Raw genomic sequence first — 7,581 nt, 5'->3', positions numbered from 1 at the left:
AATAGCTTTAACGAGCTAGTGAATGCAAAGAATCACAGTTCAACTCTATCACACGAACAAATTAATCTTGGTATAGAAAAATATCTGAAGTTTGTCAATCTCAGTACTTGTTGCACACCTCAAGAGAGACAAGCCTTTATCTGCCTTTTCAAGCAGTAATAGGGTGTTTTCACATGGACATATGATGATCTTAAAATCTACGACACATGAATAATCCATCATGTGATTCCAATCAACGAAGAGACCAAGCCTTTTCAACAAAAGTTGCGGAATGTTCATCCGACACTTGAGCCTTTGATTCAAAAAGAGTTGAAGATGTTATTGGATACTTGGTTCATATTTAAAGTGTGACATTCAACATGGGTCTCAAATTTCATCCCCGTAAGAAAGAAGTCTATGGAAATACGCTTGTGGATGGATTTTTACAACCTTAATCGCACCTCAAACAAAGATAACTATCCAGTGTCGTCGATGGAACAGATCCTACAAGAAGTATCAAGGTCATAAATGTTCTCCTTGCTGGATGGGTTTTGGGGTTACAACCAAGTTCTGGTGTCCGAACCTAACAGGAACAAAACAATGTTTTGAACAAAGTGGGGCACATTTTCTTTTAAAATAATGTCGTTTCGACTCGTTAATGTCGGTGCGAATTTTCAATGTGCGATGGAAGTCGCATTTTGCAGTTTGATCGATCAGAGTGTAGTGGTTTATCTTGATGATGTTACAATGTTTTTGAAGAAATTATCTGACCACTTGCGCCATTTGAAGCAGATTTTCAATCAATGTCGCAATTACAGGATATTACTTAATCCCAGGAAGAGCATTTTCGCAATGTCTAAGAGAAATATCTTGGGCCACATTATCGCAAAAAATGGGATTAAGGTGGAACCTAAAAGGGTCATAGTTATCACGTAGATTCCCTTCCCAATGAGTAAGAAAGCCATGCAGTCCTTCTTGGGGAAAATTAACTTTTTCCGCAAATTCATCTCTGACTACACCCACATAGTGAAACCAATGTAGGAGATGGCGAAGAAGCATTCAATAAACAAGTGGGATAAAAGGGAAAAGGACACATTCTCTCGTATAAAGCAAGCTACCGCAGAAGCACCAGCATTGTATAGTTCAAACTTCAGCAAATATTTCTTGCTCTACACCTTCGCTTTCGATAGTGCTCTAACCATCATTCTTATGTATAAAGATGATCAAAATAACGAGCGGCATGTATCATTCATGCGCGCCATCTTGCAAGGACTTGAACTTAGTTATCTCGCCATCGACATTTTCACTAGAGTTGGTGAAACGTTTTCAGCCTTATCTTCTAAAAAATCATTATATTATCATTGTCCTACACCCACCGGTCATATCATTGTTTTTTCAACAATAACTGGGTGAAAGAAGAGCGAACTAGATGACTAGTTTATAGGAATATGATATTGAGTTCAAACTAGTTCACAACATCAAAGGCCATGGTTTATACAAACTAAAAACATAAGTTGTAAATGCACCAGAGTGTGGTTCTTCTGGATGGGAGTAGGAGATTGAAATGTACAATATTGAATGAGCTACTCCCACTAACACATTAACCTCTTGGTATGAAAATGTGCAATGGTATCTTGATCATGGTATTCTTCCCTCTCATTTATCTTAAATATAGAAGAGGGAAATCGGATTGAAAAATTTATCTTATGAGTTGGTGCACAGAGTGATTTTCAGGAAGAAACATAATGGAGTCCTGCTCAAATGCTTAGAAGAACCATATTTAGAAAAAGGTATTGTGTGACCTCCATGATGGACTATCTTGGGGACACTTTGCAGGTGACACTATTGTGCACAAAGTTATGTGGGTTGGTTTCTATTGGCCCACACTCTTCAAAGATGCTCATATGTATGCCCACAAGTTTTTGGTCTGTCAAAAAAGTGCCAGCCAAGGAAAGAAATCAACCACCGCATTGCATCCCATCGCTATAAAGGAACCATTTCAAACAAAATATCATTACTAGGTTCGGTGTTCTGACTTCACTTATTTTTGACAATGCAACACATTTTTCATCATTAAATCTATATGATTTTGCATTGGAAAATGGTATCATATTGAAACATTTAGCTAATTACTATCTGTAGGGAAACGATCTTGTTGAGTCAACCAATAAAAACATTATCCACATAATCAAAATGACTGTCTTCTGTGAACAAAGGAACTGACACTCTTCTTTGGTGAACACCATATGGGTTAACCGTGTCACACCTAAACCTTCTCTAAATACCTCTCCTTACTTCTTGGTGTATGGAAAAGAAGTAGTCCTACCTCCAAACATTTACCTTCTTGCCCTTAAGCTTTTGCAAGAATCCCAGGGTAAGCCTTTCCTCTTAGTTCATAGTAGGATAGACACTCTCCTTAAATTTAAAGAGGAAAGAAGGAAAGAAAAAGAAAAAGTTTCTCTCCACCAGAGTCATATCATGAGATGGTTGGACAAGAAGTCTACAGGGAAAAGTGAATTCAGTGTGGGTGACTTGGTATTGAATTGGGATAAATCCCACGAAGATAAAGGGAAACACACTAAGTTCCAATCCCTTTCGATCAAACTATATGTTGTGCATGAGAAGCTTGGCCATCGTATTTATCATCTCCAATCTCTTGACGGGAAGACTGACTCTTCCTATGAATGGCCAAGGTTTGAAACAATATTTTCAATGAGAGTCTAGGGTTGTTCCCTGCCCTGTGTACATAGTCTGTTGTTCTTGTTATTTGTCACGTTCAATCTTTTTTTATGTTTCTTTATGTTCATGTGAATAAGCATCGTGTGTGAGTGTGTATTTTGGTTCAAATGTATGTTGCTGAATTAAAAAGAGTCTTGTGACACTGTGACATTTGGCTAACCTTTAGTCCTTCTTCTTTGTCTCGGTTGCACCTTTTGGTCGATGATGTTCTAACAAAAATACGATCCTACGTAAGGAATGCTTTGCATTGAACCATGATATCTGTGTCTATTCTAGAAACCTTACACCTACACTAGGTTCTTTATGTTTTGGTGTTTCCCACGCCAATATGATTAAGTAGAGAAGGAAAATAGAAAATTTAAATGAGAAAACCAATATCAAAGTTTTTATATATGCTTCTCTGAAGGAAAAACATCTTATGATCTCAATAAGTCAGGATCCCTCTTCCGCCCATGAAATGAATAATTGTCAATGCACAGTCTTATATAAAATAAATAAATAAAGGGTGAAAGAAGAGAAAGGCTTCCTACATAAGGAGGTGAAGCAAGAAAATTTGTCAGGGTACTGACCAGGCTCACTGGCAGTGTTTGGGTTGTGTTATATTCTTTCCATGACTAGCTAGGGGTTGGGGGGGACAGAGCCCCCACTTTGTTGCGTCGATGCGCAGCAGGGGTGTCACAGGGGGGAGGTAGCCCCTGTACGGGGGGTTTGAGAGGGGCGGTTAGCCCTCCTCTACGAGGCCCGGGGTAATGCCTCGAGGAAACTTTTTTTTTTTTACCCATGGTTTTGTGCAAGGTTTTTGCACATGGTTTTGGGTGCAACGGTTTTTGGTCCATGTTATTGGATGCTTTGGCATGTATATATATGTATTGTAACATTGAAAGGAACATAATGAAAAATCAATCTGGTAGTCCCAGTTTTGGGATCCAGGGGAAAATCTCTATGTATATTTGTTTTAAGTGTTATGCTCTCGCCATTGTTTATTTATTGTTTTTAGAATTCGTATGCAGGTAATTTCTATACGGGGTTAAAACCTACATTTGGTATACGAGTTGTTTTGGCTTCAACGGGATGCCTTTGTTGCTGAGGGGTTTTGCTCGGCCTATGGTAGACCTTGTTCAGTGGGAGATCTGTGGGATCGATTCTGGTGGTGAAAGAAGATGGTGAGCAGTGGAAAGATAGAGATCGAGAAATTTAATGGTCAGAGTTTTGAGTTGTGGAAACTCAAGAAGGAGGATCTATTGGTGGATAAAGATCAGTGGATCGCGGTAGATCCGGGTACTAAACCAACAGGAGTGTCCGATGAAGAATGGAAGAAGTTGGATTAGAAGGAAAAGAGCACAATACGATTGTGTATCTCAGATTCAGTATTGCTAAATGTATTAGGGGAAGCTACAATGAAGGCTTTTTGGGATAAGTGAGGGACTTTGTACCAATCTAAGTCTCTGGTGAATAAATTGTTCCTACGGAAAAAGTTGTATAACCTGAGGATGAAAGATGGAGACTCGGTGACAGAGCATCTGAACGCATTTAATACTATGGTAAATCAGTTATTATCTGTTGATATTAAAATTTCAGATGAAGATAAGTGCATTAGTTTTTTGTTTTCTCTACTAGATTCATGGGATAGTCTAGTTATTGCAATAGGTAGCAATGCAACTGCCTTGCAGTTTGATGAAATAGTCTCATCCTTACTGATGAAGGAGATGAGACAGAAAAATATGGAGAGCTAGAATGGTGATGCCTTGTTTGTACAAGGATGGTCCCAGAACATAAACAAAAATAAGTCATCGAGTGGGAGACATAAATCTAGAGGGATATCTAAATATCCAGGAAAACCTGTAAAGGTGTGTTGGAAATGCTGAAAGGAAGGGCACTACAAAGGGACTGTAAATCTAAAGCTCCTAACAAAGGAAAGGGATCTGATGATGCTCCTTCTCCAGAGGTGAAAACCACCTCAGATGAAGGTGGGGATGTGTACTTGGCTTCTTCAAGTACACATGTAGATCATGAAGCATGGTTGATTGACTCAGGTGCATCCTTTCACTTCACTCCCCATAGAGAGTGGTTCTGCGAGTATGAGAAATATGATGGTGGTGACATCTTCTTAGGGGATGACAAGAAGGCTAGAATCATTGGTCGTGAAAAATTCAAGTTGAATTTGGAAGGTGGAAGGATTAGAACACTTTCAGGTGTTTTGCATATTCCTGCATTAGCTAGAAATTTGATTTCTGTAAGCAAGTTGGATGACGCAGGTGTAAAAACAGTGTTCAAGAAAGATACCTATAAGATGGTTTGGGGAGCACTGGTATTGATGTGGGGAGTTCAGATTGGAACTCTATACAATCTGCAAAGTTGCACTGTTATTGATGGGTGCAACAATTTTGTGGTTCCTTCTAGTGGTCTTTAGAGAAAAGACCATGCTATGGCATCAAAGTCTTGGACATATTGGAGAGAAGGGCCTTCGAATACTTCATGGTAAAGGTATGGTAGAAGGTATGACTAATAGCTCTCTGGATTTTGATTTCTATGAAAATTGTGTATATGGGAAGCAGAATCGGGTGAGTTTCCCCTCTAGTGATAAGAGGGCGAAACAGATATTAGAGCTTGCGCACTATGATGTGTTTGGACCTATGAAGGTTCCATCACTGGGTAAGTCTATGTACTATGTATCATTTATAGATTACTTCTCAAGGAATACATGGATATATTTTTTCAAGAAGAAATATGAAGTCTTTGACAAGTTTAAAGAATTTAAGGCTCTGGTGGAAAACCAGACAGAGAATAAGGTAAAGGTGTTGAGGACAGATAACGGTGGAGAGTTTTGCAAGAAGGAATTTGAAGAATTCTATAAGAAGTACAGTATAGCATGGTAGAAGACTACTCCATACACACCTGAGAAAAATGGAGTTGCAAAAAGAATGAACAAGACATTGATGGAAAGGGCAAGAAGCATGATCAATGGTGTCGGGTTAGGACAGGAATTATGGGCAGAGTCAGTGGAGACAGCATGTTACATGGTCAACAAATCACCTTCATCAGCGTTGGAGGATAAGACTCCACAAGAGGTATGGACTGGTAACCCTTTCTTTCACATCTGAGGGTATTTGAATGTGATGCATATGTACATGTTCCAAAGGAGAAAAGAAAAAAGTTGGATAGTAAATCTGAAAAGTGCATCTTTATTGGGTATAAGGATGGTTTAAAGGGTTATAAGCTTTGGAACCCAGTAACAAGGAAGGTTGTGTACAGCCGAGATGTGGTGTTCAGAGAGGTGAAAGATGTTATTAAACATGAAGTCCCATCAAAGGAACCTAAAAAGATAGAATTTGAGCTAAAGGAGGAAGAATCAGACTCTACAGTAGAAGAGGAATTAGAAGATGAAGAGCCACAAACTCCGGGTGTGAGAAGATCAGTTCGAGAAAGAAGGAAACCAAAAAGGTATATTCCATCTACTTTCTGTTCAAATTTTTATTTATCTATTACTGATGATGATCCCAGAACTGTGAAGGAAGTAGTAGATTCAGAGGATGGCAAACTCTGGAAAGAGGCCATGGTTGATGAAATGACATCTTTGCACAAAAATGAGGCTTGGGATGTGGTGGAGTTGTCGACTGGAAGGAAACCCATTTGCAGCAAATGGGTGTTCAAGATGAATACAAATGTAGAAGGAAAGGTGGAGAAATACAAATCTCGGTTGGTAGCAAAAGGTTATTCCTAGGTGCTGGAAATTGATTTTGGTGATATTTTTTCTCTTGTTGCCAAGGTAGCTTCTATTAGATTAATTTTATTTGTTGTTGTTGCTTTTGATTTTGAGGCAGAACAGATGGATGTGAAGACAGCATTTCTTCATGAGGATCTAGAAGAAGAGATCTACATGAATCAACCTGAAGGCTTTGCAATGAAGGGTAAGAATGAACTGGTATGCAAGTTAAAAAAAGTCTCTGTATGGGTTAAAATAGTCACCAAGAATGTGGTATCATAAATTTGATACATTTATACGAGGACTTGGCTTCACTAGAAGCAAATCAGATCATTGTGTGTATTTTAAATTAATTGGTGACCGTGTTATTTATCTGGTCGTGTATGTGGATTATATGTTTCTGGTTGGAAATGACAAAGAAATTATCCAGGATTTGAAGACCCAATTGTCCTCCAAATTTGACATGAAAGATCTTGGTGCTACAAACTATATTTTGGGCATGGAAATTAAAAGAGATCGGGAAAAGAGGAAGCTCTAGTTAATCCAGAGGAAGTATGTTGAGACAATATTGCAGAGGTTTAATATGCAGGATAGTAAACCGGTGAAGATTCCTATTCTTGTAGGTGTAAAGTTATCTATTGAACAGTGTCCTAAGACACAAGAAGAGGAAGAGGACATGTCCTGTGTTCCATATGAAAGTGCATTCGGTAGCCTGATGTATGTGATGGTTTGTACTAGACCAGACATTGCACATGCAGTGGGAGTATTGAGCAAGTTTATGTTAAAACCAAGGAAGGAGCATTGGACAGCAGTAAAGCTAGTTTTTAGGTATTTTCATGGCACTAGTGATTATGGTTTGTGCTACCAAGGAAGACCAGGATTGGATAGATTTTTGGATATTCGTGGCTTTTTTTATGCAGACTAGGTTGAAGATCTGGATTAGAGAAGATCTACAAGTGGGTATGTGGTTAACCTATTTGGAGGTGCAGTCAGTTGGATGAGTAAGAAACAATCTATAGTGGCACTATCAACTACAGAGGCAGAATACATGGCAGCCACTCATGCAAGTAAGGAAGAAGTTTGGTTGCAGAGATTGTGTTCAAGTATGGGGTTAGTACAGGGAGCTATAAGGATATACTGTGATAGCCAAAGTCCAATTT

Source organism: Pinus tabuliformis, chromosome 8 (assembly GCF_031772625.1).
Source record: "Pinus tabuliformis cultivar Carrire ecotype Pingquan chromosome 8, CPIR1, whole genome shotgun sequence".
Classification (NCBI taxonomy): Eukaryota; Viridiplantae; Streptophyta; class Pinopsida; order Pinales; family Pinaceae; genus Pinus; species Pinus tabuliformis.
This window is presented reverse-complemented; position numbering follows the sequence as displayed.